The sequence below is a fragment of the Phasianus colchicus genome, chromosome 17, assembly GCF_987193195.1.
Source record: "Phasianus colchicus chromosome 17, bPhaCol1.hap1.1, whole genome shotgun sequence".
NCBI classification, from domain to species: Eukaryota; Metazoa; Chordata; class Aves; order Galliformes; family Phasianidae; genus Phasianus; species Phasianus colchicus.
The window spans coordinates 12,436,623-12,452,535 of NC_143452.1; the positions used below are offsets into that span (position 1 = coordinate 12,436,623).

The 15,913-nt window shown below is 41.7% G+C and overlaps 1 long non-coding RNA gene across 1 annotated transcript in view; it reads right to left on the bottom strand.

Annotated features, from left to right (window-relative positions):
• Positions 1-363: 363 nt before the first annotated feature.
• LOC149915645 (uncharacterized) overlaps positions 364-15,913 on the bottom strand; it is a 29,837-nt gene continuing 14,287 nt past the window's right edge. Inside the window, exons 3-6 of the long non-coding RNA XR_016471947.1 lie at positions 3,970-4,036; positions 2,353-2,529; positions 1,803-1,924; positions 364-1,058 (exon numbers count right to left, since the gene is read on the bottom strand). This is a non-coding gene — a long non-coding RNA (uncharacterized LOC149915645). The remainder of the gene's footprint in view (positions 1,059-1,802; positions 1,925-2,352; positions 2,530-3,969; positions 4,037-15,913) is intronic.

The following is a 15,913-nucleotide window of genomic DNA, read 5'->3' on the forward strand; positions in this document are numbered from 1 at the left end:
AGAGCATCTTTCAAATGCAGCATTACATATGACTGCATCACTGCTTAATTACAAACAGAACAAGCCTCTAATGCAATGTGAGGGATTTAGATGGTGCTAATGGAGAATGGAGGAGGAAGAGGGAAAAAGAGGGATAGAGAGAATGAAATCATCTTTCATCAGAGCAGAAAGACAAAGGTTCATATATCACAAGGATGCAAATAAAAGAACATCCAGACAAAGGATCCCTTGCTTGCAAGCAGATTCATTTTATTATGTTTATCATCTTCCACAAGGGATTGCATTCATTCTTTTTCACAAGCAGAAGTGTTTTATATTTAATAAAACAGGGATAATAAATGTTTAAACCAGCCTATCTATAAATAAAACTGAGATCTTCAAAATCCCTATTAGCCAAAGCCTTTTCTGGGGTTAGGGCAGAGGCTGGCCTTAGCAATGTCAGGGACTGCAAGCTTAGAAGCATGGAATCACTAAGGCTGGAAAAGACCCACAGGATCACCCAGTCCAATCATCCACTGATCACCTATAGCTCTCACTAAACCTTGTCCCTCAACACAACATCCAAACATTCCTTGAACACCTCTAGGGTTGGTGACTCCACCACCTTCCTGGACAGCCCATTGCAGTGCCTGACCACTCTTCCAGAAAAGTAGTATTTCCTAACATCCAGCCTGAATCTCCCCTGGCACAGCTTAAAGCCATTCCCTCTGGTCCTATCACCAGTTAGGCAAGAGAAGAGGCTGACCCCCAGCTCTCTACAACCTCCCTCCAGGTAAAGAGCAATGACATCTCCCCTGGGTCTCTTCTCCAGCCTGAATAATCCCAGCTCCCTCAGCTGCTCCACATAAGCCCTGTGCTCCAGACCCCTCACCAGCCTTGTTGTCCTTCTTGGAATATGCTCCAATGCCTCAATGTCTGTCTTGCAGTGCAGCTTGGAGCTGATACAAGTGGAAATATGTTCACAGCAGCAGCAACACAACTGGGATGTGCAGAGAATCCAGCCTTCCCCCAGACAGTACAAAGGATTGGGACTGCTTGGATTTCCTGATATAGTAGTGCTGATGAGAGGGGAAAAAAGAAAAAGTACACACATTAATAACATATTGCTGGCCATATGGCTGCTTCAAGAGAGCAACGACAGATCATTCTCATACTGTTTGAAAGGGAATGAAGAAGATGGGAAGGAGGAACAGGTCTGATGCCAAGAATGAGATCCTGCCATTAGACTACAGCATTAAAAATATACTTCAAGATCTCTGCACATACAAAAATAAGCAAAAGGGCTGTTAAACCCCTCACAGGCCTGAATAAAACCTGTCAGCATTGATGTAATGGGTTGGGTTTCTGCTGAGCACAGCTCAAAGGATGGGGTTTATTTCTGCAAGTGAAAGTGGTGACACTTGCTGGAGGGACCTGGATAAGCTAGGAGGTGCACAATCTGCAGCTCCACGTGCTGCTGGCAGTGCTGGGCTGTACAAGCTCTCAACAGCTGAGTGAGAACTGCAGGCTTCTTAAAACAGGGGAGCTATATTTGCAGTTCTCCCACTGCAAGGGCAAGTATAAATGCAAGTATCAGCACAGGAGTACAGAGTTGTGAGAAAATGGCAGGAAACAAGGCTTTATGCAGTGAATTATTCATCTCCTGTGCTGTAGCTTTCTATGCTGGCATATAATATAACTGCAAATATTGCACTTCGTACACTTAAAAATGCACCAAATAACATTTATCAAACTGTCAGTGCTAAGAAAACAAGTTTAGGAATAAAACTCAGGGCTGTAGAGTCTGGATATGCGGTACTCACAGATGGTGCTGCAGGGAGAGGAATGCAGGCAGGTGCCCAAGAACCAGAGGGGCAGATGGAGGAACCCATTTTCAGTGGGATTTTTCTCTGTAGTTGCAAGAAGATTTGACCCCAAACAAGCACTAGTTTGAGAGGACAGGAATAAAAGAGAGATGGAGGAGCTCTGCCAGCTCCAACAACTCAGCACAGCTGCTACTACTCACAGGACATCTCTTAGGACTCAACAAGAAGTGATTATTTTCCTCTGTAATTTCACTTGTCAGTGAACAGCAAAAGCCAGCAAGCACCACATGAATCTCAGCTTCCAAAGTGTCTTGCTACAAAATGGCTATTCCTCCAGGAGCAGAGCAGTGTAGGTAAGGTGCAGACACTGTCTGAGCCTTTCATCAGAAGGCAAGGAAAAAGGAACGAGGATTTTTCCTTGTGATCTTGATTCAGTCAGCTGGAATTTGGCTCTGCAATGGGAACCAGTGCCAGATGTGCCATCTTCCCATTCTCATGCATCTTCCTCAGCACCAACCACACATAATAAATCAGAAGTTGTACTCACCTGAGGTCCCTTCCTCTTCTAACACAGCTGAGCAGAGTGAAATCCCAGACCAGAGGCAGAGCTGGAACAAACATTCTCAGTATCCTGCACTTCATAACTGGTGCAAACTGTTGAAGCTTTTCACTGACTTCAGCAGCACCGAGGCAACTTGCTCTGCTTCAGGATGTGTCCTCACTTCTAGAAAGGAAATAGATGGCTGCATCTCACAGCACACAAAACAACTCACCTGGCAGCCATGCCACCTGGCCCTCCTAAGCCAGCAGCAGAGATTCCTGCATGATAAACATCACCTTCTTGTGGTACAGATGATGCTCCATCAGGTAACGTGGTGCCATCAGTGTTTAGAAGAGGACCCCACTGTTCACTTCAGCCCACAGAGCCCTCCTGGGAGACTCAAGTTGTATAATGGCTTTCCTGGGGTTACATTTAGTCTCCTCTCTCATACCATGAATGAGTCAATCTGAGCTCACTGAGGGGAAGGGGAGGAGGTGGACACAGGTTTTTCTCATCAGGAATTCCTGAGGACTCTGATTTTTTTGTACTGTGGTAATAGCTTTGGACTTTTTAAAAGTGACATGAGTTGCATCTTACAGGATAAAGGTGTAATACATGCATTCACAAAGAAAATCAAAGCAAATCAGTGGATGCGTGGGTGTTCAGGGATCACTCCAAAATGACCATACAACTCATGGCTATAAAGCAACAGAGTTGCTGAAGCAAGGAGCTGACTTTGACTTGACCTATGTGTTCTTACACTGACTTGTAAACACTCTCAGATGGACTCTTATGGATGTTGCCAAATATCCCAGAGAGATGAACTCTCAACCAGAGCTCCCCTAGGCTTAATGACACAGAGAGGGGTGCTAAAGCATGGTATTGCTTACAACACTGCAGTTCTAGCAATTCACTAGAGCCTTCATTACTTAAATAATTATTAGGTGATCGATCTGATGAATTTGTTCCACCTGGAGTCAAGGTGCACTTCTTAAAGTTTTTTTTTTTTTTAATAGAATAAAACTGTGATAGATTTTTTCACTTTACTTTTCTAACTCATAGCTTAGAGAGGAAAGAGTTACGTAAAAGCACATCAGCTGCAGCCCTGACTTTATTTTTACTTTCTCTGCTGCAGAGAAAAAAGTAGCCAGTCAACAGGAAATGCAGTTTTGACCACATGAAAGCTACTTTTCGCAATTCTAGGTGATTGTAAGAAGTCTATTGAAGAATCTGTACTCCTGTGATACTGTCCAAGTGCTGGTATTTTTCAAATTACACACTGGATACAAATACTGCAAGGAACAGCCTTTTTCCAGTACCTTGGAATGGGCTCCTGTGCCCTTATCCACGCCAAATAGATTCTTTATTGAAGAGCAAAGCTATTACTTACTTCAGATATATTATTTACAGTATCAAGTTTTAAGACAACAAATCACCCTGAAATTATTTTCTCCCCTGGGTTTCCACCAGTTAATAGACAGAGCTGAGAACAGGCCCAGCATCATAACACCCAGAACGGGATCGAGAGCTCCAAAGGCTTCTGCCTTTACTAAATCAGGAAGCACTTCGCTCAGCAAAAACAGAGTTTCTCCACTTTAGAAAGTCAAAAGCCTTCACACTGACCTGGAAACTTCCTTGGCTGCGATTCTGGAGGTCTGAGGAACTGGACTCTGGTTGTGTTTTTGTGCCACTGCCAAAAAGACACAAAAGGAGACCTGTGTTAACCGTGCCCTGACCCACCAGGATCCAAGATTTCTTTGCTGGGTCCAAAACTGAGGGAGTAAAAGCTGTACTGACTTTCTTCCCATGCATTAGTTTTCTAGTTTAAAAAAAGAAGATTTGAAACGTGATTAAGAACATGCTCAACTCCCACTGCATTCATGGACTGCTAAGAACATATTCATGGTTTGCTGTATAAAAAGGGACTTCCCTCCAGCCTAAGAGCTGTAATTTACAGCTCTGCTAAATCAGAGGATTTCTCACAATCCCACCCCAAACTAAAAAAGCACCAAACCAGACAGCAATTTTGTATACAGGGGTACACATGCTGCCCTGTAACATGATAGCAATGCATTACAACAAAGCAGTAAGTGCCTAGACTGAAGCAAGCAAAAAACACGCTCAAACACAAAAGAAACAAATTGCTTACCTTCAGAAGGCCTCAGGTACACAGGAATTGCCAGTAAGATATGCTTGCCTTTGCTGCCAGCCCTTAAATGAGGGCTGGAAGGGGTGGATCCTGGCTCCAGCCCTTCTGGTCACTCAAGTACATTGCATGCACCTGAGCGCCATTGGCTCTGCCTTCCCACCAGGTGTTCCATCACTGGTGTAAGCCAGTTTGTTGTCTATCAGCCTCACAGAGTGGTTCAGATATTTGTTCATATGTATTTACTCCGGAGGCTGAAGCTGTCCAGGTGAACACAGGGAGGCCACTGTGAGTGCTGATTCAGTGGGGTTGGGTAGAGCCCCACAGAACATCACTCTGCACCTTCCATGTTTTAAATCCCCTTATGTGCTGCCATGCACTCAGTTCCAATTGGCTCTCTGATAAGTGAAACTCCTTGCAGGCACATAATGAGGATTTGGTATTTTCTTGATAGAAAACACTAATACTGAAGGAGCTGGTAGAGGAGAGGGAAGTACCAAGAGAGACTGTTGAGTTTTTATCTTGCAATCTGTCAATAATCATGAATTGTTGCCCTGGGAGGAAAGCAGTGAAAGAAACCAGGAAAAGAAATCAGAACAGCAGGTGAGGTGAGACCTGTGAGAGCAGAAGGGATAAAAGGAGAAGAGGAGAAAAGAAAACCAAACCAACCTTTCCCCTCCTCTACCAGACACTTTAGGAACTGACTTATTAGTCTGTTTCTTTAGGGAAAAGCAACAGCAAAAACCAATTTGTAATTAATTTTCTTCCTAACAAACATCATAATGATTCCTAATAGCTATTTATTTTGGCAGTGTTACAGAGCAGCAGTCACTGCTCCATGTAGCTGAGGTGGTTACCATCGAGGGCTGTGTGGATGCCTGCACATCCACCAGCTGCTGAGCAGCCCATGCATTGATGGGCACTGCAGCTCCCCAAGCTCTTTGGTTTCCTCCCAAGGAAAATGAAGGGCCGTATGGAGCCCAGTTCCCTCTGTGCACCCTGGCTGGGAGATGCCACAATGCAGGACTGCCACGAGGAGCCAGTGAGCTGCAGTTTGGACACCACCAGTTGCATTCACCTGTAGGTATTACTGAAGGAATGTGACTCATACAAAGCATATGAAAAAGAACCCTCCAGATTTCATCTTCCTCAATGCTAGCACAGAATCAGAGCCTGCTATGACTTGGTAGTGAGGAAACCTGTTTGAAATAATTACTGCCTGGCAGGGGAATAAGGCAGAGAAATATGCCGTGCCCCTGCACATACATTTTATAGAAGCCAAACAAAATTCTATCTTCAAAGAATTTGGAATGTGCTGTAAATCTGGAATAGGAGGTCTGTGTTCTTCCCTTTGTGAGAAGCAGCCTCTTAAATCCAGTCTGAGTGTGAGAAAATGAGGGAAAAATGGGCAGGTTGATGAGTGCTAGAACTAATAAATTTTGATACCTGTGGATTTGTATTGCCTGATTAAATAACTCTGCCTGAATTCTACCAAGGATTGCTGTCATCTGCATCTGCCAGTTTCTGCAGGTAGCTACCATCTCCTGAGTTAGCCCTGCTGATATATATTGATCCCCTGCAATATTTTCCAGCAGAGGGAGGCCCCTGGAGCCTAGCACTGCCAAAATCACAGAGTTCTGAGCAGCCTGCCTTTACCTGGCCTCTCATAGTCCCTATCAGCAGTGATATCTGAATACTGAGGACTGAAGCGATCCACCAGCCCGTTTCTTTCCTCCAGTGCCCCCAGCATCGAATAGTCCTCAGTTAACTCTCCAGTTAGGGACCACGTATGGCCTCAGGTGCATCTCCTGCTGCTGAGTTTGAAAGCTGTTTTCTCCCAGGTCACGAGTGAATTTCTGGAGCTCAGGAACACATATACCTGTGGCAAAGCTTTTTCAATATCAAGGTGTTTATAATGCTGCTGGCTGCTGTAGATTCTCTGGTGTTTAATAAGCTGTGAACTCCCACCGCCGCTTTTCTCACTCGCTTTTTTTTTTGCCTGAGAAAACTCAAATTGAACAATGGCAGCTCTCAGGGAACATGGAAGGACACATGTAGGCATGTAAACCTCACACCCACTCCCAAAGTGAGGATTTCCTCAGGGATCAAGGCTAAAATGAGAGAAAATATCCTCAAGGAAACTGTGTTTTACATATCTGCAAGAGACTGTAGTGCTGTGAATACAAAATGGATGTCTACCTCAAAGGCAGAGGACTCTCGAGAGATTTAAAGGCATAACATACAGTGAAGGAATTTGTAGTAGTTATCCAGCTCAGCACAACACTGAAGCATTTTTGGCGGAATGAGCTTTTCCATTCCTGCATTAAAAAGCATCAGAGAGCAGAACAATCCTTTAGCAAACGTCAGCAGCAAAAACACATATATTCTGCTTTTTATTAAGCTACTCTGTGCTAGTCTGTTTTAGACACTGGCTGCAAATTCCTTTTGCCAGAGTTGTTTTTTGTTGTTTACAGCAGGATGGTTTGGCATGGCAGGTGCACGAGTGTCTTCTGCACACTCAGACACAGTCTGAATTTCTGCCAGCACTTGGAGAAGGCCCTGCAGAGATGGTGCTACAGGAAACTGCCTGTGAAGCTGGGGAGATTCTCATCCACAGCCCATCCAGATGGCTGGGGCTCCTCCATCTGACTTGTCAGCACTAGGCACTGTCAGCTGTGCACTCACCTGGAGTTTCCCAAGGATCAGTAAAAGCTGATGGACTGCCTGGCTCACAATTGACTACAGAAGGAAAATTCTTGATGGTATTACCCCTCTACCCTCTCATTCCCTTTTCTAATGTGTGTGCATTTTTTCAGGAAGGGGTTTCATGCCAACAGGCACAGTTGGCAGCAGGATGGAACCTCCTCTCTGCAGCACTGACAGCAAATCAGCTGAAGGTCATGGCCTGCACTGAGCAAGGAGTGGGCTCAGAGTGAAGGGCTGCACTCCCTGGGAAACTGGCATAGCTAAAAATACAAGGGGTCACTCCTTATTGCTCAAAGCTTAATTATTTCATCCAAGAGATCTTGGAGCAGTCAGCAGTGCTTCCTTTTCCAGGCAGGGGCAATGATATGTGGCTGCATTGCATTCTTTTCCCAAATGACCCATTTGCTCTCTGTGTGACACTGGGCAAAGGATGTGAAGGACAAGACTTGGCTCTGAGGTTTGACATCTGTGACTCTTCGTATAGATCAAATAGTTTGGCACATTAAAATACTTACCAGCCCAATACATCTTACCTTCTGTGAATATGCTAGACTTTACTAGAAGATTCAGAGAAATAACCAGATCTTTTCACAGTACATGTTTCAATACATGAAACAGCCATTCTATGCAGTTGGCTTTTTATTTTTTTAAAGTGTCAGCCTAGAGCAATAATTTTGGAAATAAACATGACAAATTCTTAGCTTCTGTCAGCTAACAGCAGTTTACACTCTGGTATCAGGCATTTCTCAAATGCACCAAGAAACGCCAACTGTGACACAGTCTCACTTATTACATTTTACAAAATCAGAGATGATACATCATATCTAAAAAAAGAAAGCCTTTCCGTTTGCTGGTTGCTGTATTCCCTGAACACTGTTGTTAAAGACTAAATAAAGGCCTCAGGCATAAAACAACCTACCAAGAACAAATACTGATGGTACTTTTGAGAACTAAGTGAAGGTATTTTTGCAAAACAAAGCAAACCCAAAAATTCCTCAACCAATTCCAACCTGAATTTTATTAAAATAGTTGCATAAAATTTATATTTCATGTTTAATACCTATAACTGGAAGACCATGGTGCATTGCCAAGACCTGTGTGTATCTGCAGAGTCTGCAGGGGTGGTCAACCTGTGAATGATTCAGTTTCTCAGCAGTTAAGAGCAGAAGCTGTACTTTGTGAGCTGTCACCTGCTAGGTACTCTGATCAGTGGGTTTTCAGAAGGACCAGGATCTGGCACCCAGAGCATTTCCTAGAATAACATGAGTTGGAAGGGACCTTCAAGGTCGTTGAGTCCAACTCCTAATTCTCACTTTCAGTGGGAATGAACTTCCTACTCTGCTAGTAGCCAGTATTTGTCCATCACAGCATGTAGATCTTAGAAGTGTAAGGACCAAAAGTTTGCTTGGAAGCTCATTACTAAGGGCAAATGTAGCAGGAATTTAGTACAAACTCTTATATAAAACACACCATGAGGATCAAACTATTGAGATTACTTCTCTTTCTCCTTTTCTAAAGCCTTGGCTATCAAGCTGTGTTGGAAATGGCTAAGCTGTTCAGCAGAAGGCCCAGCGACATCAGCAGTGAACTCTTGAATGACTTTTGGAGATCTCATTTTCAGTAATCTATCTTTTTGGTTTTTTTTTTCCATAGACCTGAAGGGCCTAAATCTGATTACGTTCTGTAAATCTAATGCTTTAAAATGACCCTTCAAATGTAGGCAGTGTCTTAATGCCTGGAAGTTATGCAAGAAAGTAAAGCAAAAAATGAAAACAGTTTAGAATTTTCAGAGAGAATGGTAGTTTAGAAACCAATTGTTTCTCTGAGAAAATACTGGTGTCAAAAATAGTTGATGCATCTGGCATCAAGGAAAGGGGAAAAATAGAAGCCAAAATGTCCTTCTGAAGTAATTTGAAACAATTTTTTTCCCTCGGTAAAATTGGAAAGAATTCTGTTTGGGGAAGGCTAGCTCTGTGTTTTGCTTTGTGATTGTTTGTTTTTATTTCATTTTAATGTGGGAGTGAAAATTATATGTTCTGGCCACAATTATTGGTTGACTTCTTTATGTATCTTATTTATTTTCTGAGTCTACATTATTTCTTTTATTGCCAATATAGACACTTTCATTACTGTTGAATAGAAACTAAATGAAAATCTGTGGTCTATTGTACATTCCCTTTTCATTGCCTAGGAAACCATGAAAGATCAGCAAGGCAAACTGGTGAAGACACAGAATATCCATCATCTGCATGTCTGCGTGAAAATGTATCCCAGGTATTAATGCTGCTGTGACAGCAAGACAGTGGATTTCTATACCTAAGGCACAAAGATGTCAGCAAATCCCTCCTCAAACTGCAGAAGTGAATAGTTCAGGGCACATGGCCTGCTCTGCCCCTGCCTTACCCCTGCTGCATTCACCATGGCAAGCTGCTGCCTCAGTCTGTACACCAGCATCTCATCCTGGGATTCTTTTCATCAGCACTGTCATTCTGAGAGCTATCTGTTGCCTGCTTTGCTCTGGTACACGCAGGTCCTGACTGAGTTGCCCAGACAGTGCTGCAATATCTGAAGGTGTCATTGCACCATGCAAAACCCAGCAGATTTTTTTTCCTCCTGATTTCCCTAAAACCTCCCTTTCTGCTGTAGTCATCATTTCACAGAAATTACAGCCCATCTGCCCCAAAACAGCCTCCTGGTCTCACTGAACTCCTGCAGCTTCTGCCTTTGTTGTGCAGAGGACTGGACCAGCCAGCCTCTGTCCCAGAGCAGCATTTCCTCTGCCTTGTCTTACACTTGCCTGTGCTGAAACATGCCATGGGAGCCATTAAAATTCCATCACTTCCAGTATCTCCTTTTTTAAGCATAGGAATACATTACAATTACTGCAAATGCCCAAGGCAATGAATCCTGAGCCTTTAGCAGCATCTGTTGTATGCATGTCTTCAGTTCTTTTTCACAAGCCAAATATTTGATGGAATTATAGTTCTGGCATCATGAAAGGAACTGGTTATCTGTTACTTTTCCTTGTTTCCCAGCCTGGGGCATCTGTCTTTGCAGATGACAGCAGTAACACAAAGGACTCTTCTTCCTGTAACCTGAAGTGCTCTGGATCTCAGACACATTGCAGATTGCCATTGACACTTTGTTCATATGCTCAATGAAAAGAACTGCAAACTCATCATTATAAAGAGATATGCAAATCCCTCTTTTGTTTTCAAAGAAACCATTTAATTGTCTATTTTTCATCCTCAAATTTTTCCCAGCAGTTTCATTAGCTGACGTGACAAAATATCAGCTCATTTCATATTTAAATATAGGACCAATTTGAAATAATTTATTTTCACTTTGGGAGCAAATTCATCCATTATTATTCTGTGAATAATATCCAAAAGAACGAACTTAAGCCCTTTTCTCCTCTTTGCATTATACTGTAGAAATGCAGGGAGAGCTGACAGACAATTTATTTTTCTGTAATAAAAAAGGTGCTTTTTATGTTTTCTATTTTTTTTTTTTCTCAATTGTAGGTGTTTAAAAATGAACAGTGCTCTGAAAAACTGAAAGAATCCCATGAAGTCCAAACATCTCCATGGATTGGCTGCTTCAATGGTCCATGTGAACAGCTTAAGTGTGTTAAACCTTAAATTTTGGGCCTCAATCCCCTACTGAAAGATATAGGTAAGTATCTTTCTGCATCCCCGTTCCCCCTTAACCAGAGAGACCTTCTATGACTTAGTGACTTCGTACCTGAAAGCCATTTTTTTTCTGCCCAGAAATGGTATTACTCCTTTGCAATGCAGTCTCAAAGATTTATAATTGTTCTTTATTTTCTGTTGCACCCTTTATTCCAAAGCAGTGTTTCCCACTGTCACCTCTACAAGCACTGTTCCCAATGCCCTTAACCGTGGGCATATATTGCTATCAAAAAAGAATAATTCTAGAAAACTGCTTTGTGAATAAAACCAGCTGTTCTCAAAAATATCTGCACTGTAATAGATCTGTGACACGGACTGAGAGCAGCTCCTCTCACTGCCATTTCAGAGCAGGGAAACTCCATTTTATGTGAATGATGGCGATTGACGTTATCCTACTGTTTGACCCAGTTTGATATTTGACCAGATGTATTTCTGCATTATATTTTCTGTTTCTGGGGGAAGGGAGCTTTGTGTTGATGGGCACGCACTGAAATTCATAGCTCATCATTGATAATGTAATCATGGCATTGCATTAATTGGTTTTATTCAAGATGACTGTCACACACCGTGCAGGCTGTCCTGGAACTACAGCAGGCACAGGCTGCTCCCTGATACATTATTTTGTGCAGGAAAATTAACTTCTGACAATGCAAGTTTTGATTCTGGCTGTTTCAGAAACTCTTGCTTGGGAGCTATTCAACAATACAGCAAAGCTTTGATCTCCCTTCTCATGGATGATGGAAGAATTCTTAGATTTATTGCCTAAAATTTCCACTTTATTAAGCTGTCAAGTTTCGCTCGCTGGCCTACTACAGAGTGAAATATTAAATTTGATTTAAAGGTCAGAGGAGATGTGTGGCACCTACAATCTGCCTTTGAATTGTTTTTTTAACATTAAATAGAGTTTACAAGGAGAGAAAATTGGAACCGGTCAGCATAAGTCATCCCAATCACAGTGTCTTTGGAAAGACAGCTCTGCTTTCTACTACACTACAGGAGATAAAGGAAACGGATCCCAGAGTCCCAGGCTAATGTATCCATGAAACTTTGAGCAGAATTCTGTGACTGCAGTTGAAACAACTGAGCAAGGGAAAAGCATCAGGAAAATGCTTTTGACCACAGTTAAAAGAAACCTCAATCTGGGGAGAGGTTTGAATGTGAACGTACTGGTGGTCTAAATGAACTCACAGCAATAGGTTCTGGCCATTCTCCCAGCAGACCAGATTATTATTATCTCTGCATCTCTACATCTTTTAATTGAGAAGCCAAATAAGGCCCCAAAAGAAATTGCTTTCTTTTAAAATAGTTTTACAACTGCTGCAAAATATATTAGCATTTTAATTAAGTATATGAAGTATAACAAGGGCCAAGATATACATTTCTGGAAGAATGTAGCCTAATTTAATTTCCACATTTTATGTATAAAGCTCTTGACACATACAAACTCCTAACATCCTCATTTACTTCTTAGTACAGTCCTTTATCATGTAGATGTCATTAGTCACATAGACAGAAGAAAAGAATTACAAAATGTTAGGTCTGTGTGAGGCATTGTTGGGTAACAAAATTTGGTATTATACAGAGTGGAAATCCGTGTTTAAGATAAAGAGAGAGGCAGTTTCCTTCTGTCTCATTAAAGAAAATAGAAGCTCACTCCTAATCACTATCTGATTCCCTAGAGCTGTCAGGGCCGTTTCTGATTTTCTCACTTGGGAACATAGAAAGGAGTCAATCTTTCCTTGGTTAAGAATCCCCAAAATGAACACCACCTTCCAGTACTTATTCCCTTACATTACTCCCCTGATCACGTTGGACAAGATTGAAACAAATGGAAATGTTGGCATTCACCTGAGAAAGGAGCCAGGAAGTGAACTTGCTGTAAACTTGCTAATTTCAGCTCCAGAGGCAGTGGAACACGAAGCAATGTGGGTTTGCTGCCTGGTAGCACATTGCTCGGGTTTGGCACAGCCCAGATCAGCACACACAGACATACAGTGAGGGCACATCTCTCTTCATCTGTCCTTTTGGGTGATGTAAGTAATGCTTCTCTTTGGAAATTCACACGTACCCTCTCTCTAACTGTTTCCCATTTCTCTCAGTATCAGTGCCCATAACTCAAGTTTTTTTTGGCCATTACTTGTATATTAAGGGGTCACTGTGAATTAAAAATACAGTTTGAAGGGAGAAAGTGGCCATGGCATCAGTTTTTGACTTTTTCTTTGAGGTTTCACTTAAAACTCTTACACTGGAAGCAAACCTGAGCCTTTCATCCAGAAAGGATCCAAGAAATCTGATATTTCAGAGATGAAGTCAGATAAAATTTATGAATTCCTTAATCCAAACAGATCTGGCATCCCCATCTCCCCCCCCTCCCTTTTTTTTAAAGTTCTTAAAAGGCAGTGTGGCAGATTAGAAGGACCCATTGAAGAAGGTAGCACAAAATAATGGCAAGGTTTTCTTCACTCAAATACTTCCAGCAGTAATCTTAGAAGCATATCCATGGATTTATACACTCTCATTACTTTGATGTATTGCTGCATTTCTGCCTAAAACTGAAGTGAAATGTTAACTTTGGCCTGAGATGAAATATTGAATTTTCAATACTAAAATGTTTCAATTATTCATACTGAAGGATTGGGAAACTAGCAAGGAGATAACCATTGCTCATACGCCGGTAAAGTGTGCCAGCTGCTAGAAACATGAGTTTGTATTTCAGAATAATCTTATTACCATGAGTGTCAAGTCATTAACATACTATTCAGAGTGAAGTTATCAGGCTCTGATTTAAACTTCACTGTCACTCAATTAAACATAGCCAATTTTCCCATCACTCAAGTAATATTCTCTTAAAAAAAAAAAAAATCCATATACTTCTGGCTGAAGATTTCAAATCTCTGTATTAAAATGTCATTTTCAGGAGCTTTGGCCTGGAGTTGTGGTTCCCAGCTGTTCCCACACAGGAATGAGTGCATGCAGATCAGAGCGGCTTGAGAGAGTCCTGAAAGCCACTTGAGATGCACACATCAGAGACATCTCTACAGGGAAGAACTCAGTAACTAAGATTAAATGGAGGCTTGCTTTAAACAACTTAGCTGTAGCTTCTTTTCTTTTTTTTCTTTTTTTCTCCTTCTTTTCTTTCAGGTTATTATTATTCCCAATGAGAAGAATTCCTTCATACTGATAGAGCCCCAGTAATGTTGGGGCTGCAGCTGCAGCACTGATCCTTCTCCTAGAAAACACTCTATCTCACCCATTCAACAGGAATGCAAATGGACAAACACGAGGAACAAGAAAGCAAGGAAGCTACAAGAAAACTGTAGTGGGAGCTGAAGATAAAGCAGATGGAAGCCAAAAGCTCTACAGTGAAAGGAAGTAATTAACCAGAGTGAAGTATTTAATCTAACGTGAAGTTAAATTAAACCCAAGGAGCGAGTCACAAAAGAAAAGAGAAGGATGACTGACAATGACATACTGACAATGTATGGATCATGGCCCAGGTCTCCAGAGACACAGCTTTGGGTTTTTTACTTGGATGACACATGAAAGAATTCCTTGCCATTGGTTTGATAACACAACAGGACGCAATGGGAATTTGTCTGCTTGAAAATTAATAAATGCTAGCAGCTAATTTTCTTACTTGCTTTTCCTTGCTTACATAGACTACATCTTTAATTCTTCTTTCTACAGTCTAACACACAAATTTTCCTTCCTATACAGAAAGAAGAATAATTTTAGCAACATTGTCCCTTGAAAAGTGGGAAATTGGTTTAAATTTGAGTCCAAGGAAGCAGGCAAGGAGAAGGCTAACTCAGCAAAAGTAGGCTTGCTTCTCATTTCCCATAGTTAGCTATGGGAAGTTCCCATAGTTAGCTAGAGAATTTTTTCTTTGTTTCCTCTCTGTCAGGTCTCAGTATCCCACAAACTGCTTGCTGCAGTTTCAATCTTCATGCAGAGTAACCACTGAGTATAAACTGTGTTTATATCCATCATTCCAGGAACGTAAACAAAACAGAAGGGGTAGAATTATGAATGAGGACTTGATTAAGGAGTGACAGCAAAGATCTGTGATAATAAAGGGTTGAATAGCACTTGTTTGGATGCGTGCCAGTTACTTGCAATTAATTTCACTAGCTAGCAAGCAGGATGCCTGCTGGATGGTAGTCAGAGCAGCCTTCTTCTGCCCACACTGGTAGAAAATGGATGAGCAGAGACAATGTCAGAAGCAGTATGTTTTGTCTGTAAAGCAGCAGACAAGTGACAGAGCAGGACAGCACAGCCTTGGTGTTGGGAGACTCCCCATTCTCTTACTGTGATCACAAGTCCATCCTGCAGCCTGCTTAAATAAAGCCAAATAACCCTAGATCAAACCTCTGAGAAAAAATCATCACAGTATCCACATATTCAGTAGAACCGTTTCCTTATGCTCCTTAAACTCTAAAATAAATAAATAAATAAGATAAAAAAGCACATTTTTATCTACTAGCTGTGGTATTTAATGAGTCCCAAATGGAAGGTGATGACAGATCAGCCCCTGGCCGATCAATTTATTGAAATCAGGAGCAGCCAGCAGCTCAGCAGCAGCTTTGTGCAAGCTGCCGTATGAGAAGAATTGGAAAATAAGATGCAAGATTGAACATGGGACAATACCTCCTTCCATTGTTTCACTCACAGCACAGAAGGTAGTGCTGTTACAGTGCAAAGTCGTTTTTTTTGCTGGCTGTATGAGTAAGATCACAAAGGGAGACTAGACAGTGAGAGTGAAAATAAATACAGAAGGAAACCAAATGATTCATTTAATTAAAGGGCTGATTAACGTCGAAGGCTTCTTTTACTTCATGTTTTAGCCACTCTTTATATGTTGGGATGTTTTTAAAAACCCATTTTTACTGAAACTCTTCCAGATTCAGCGTGTGATCTACAGAATGCATTTTCAGACCCAATCCAACCTCTGCTGAAATCCAGACTTTAACAAAGTTTTGAACAGACTTTAACGTTACAAAGGCAAAAAGCTGTTTTTGATGAA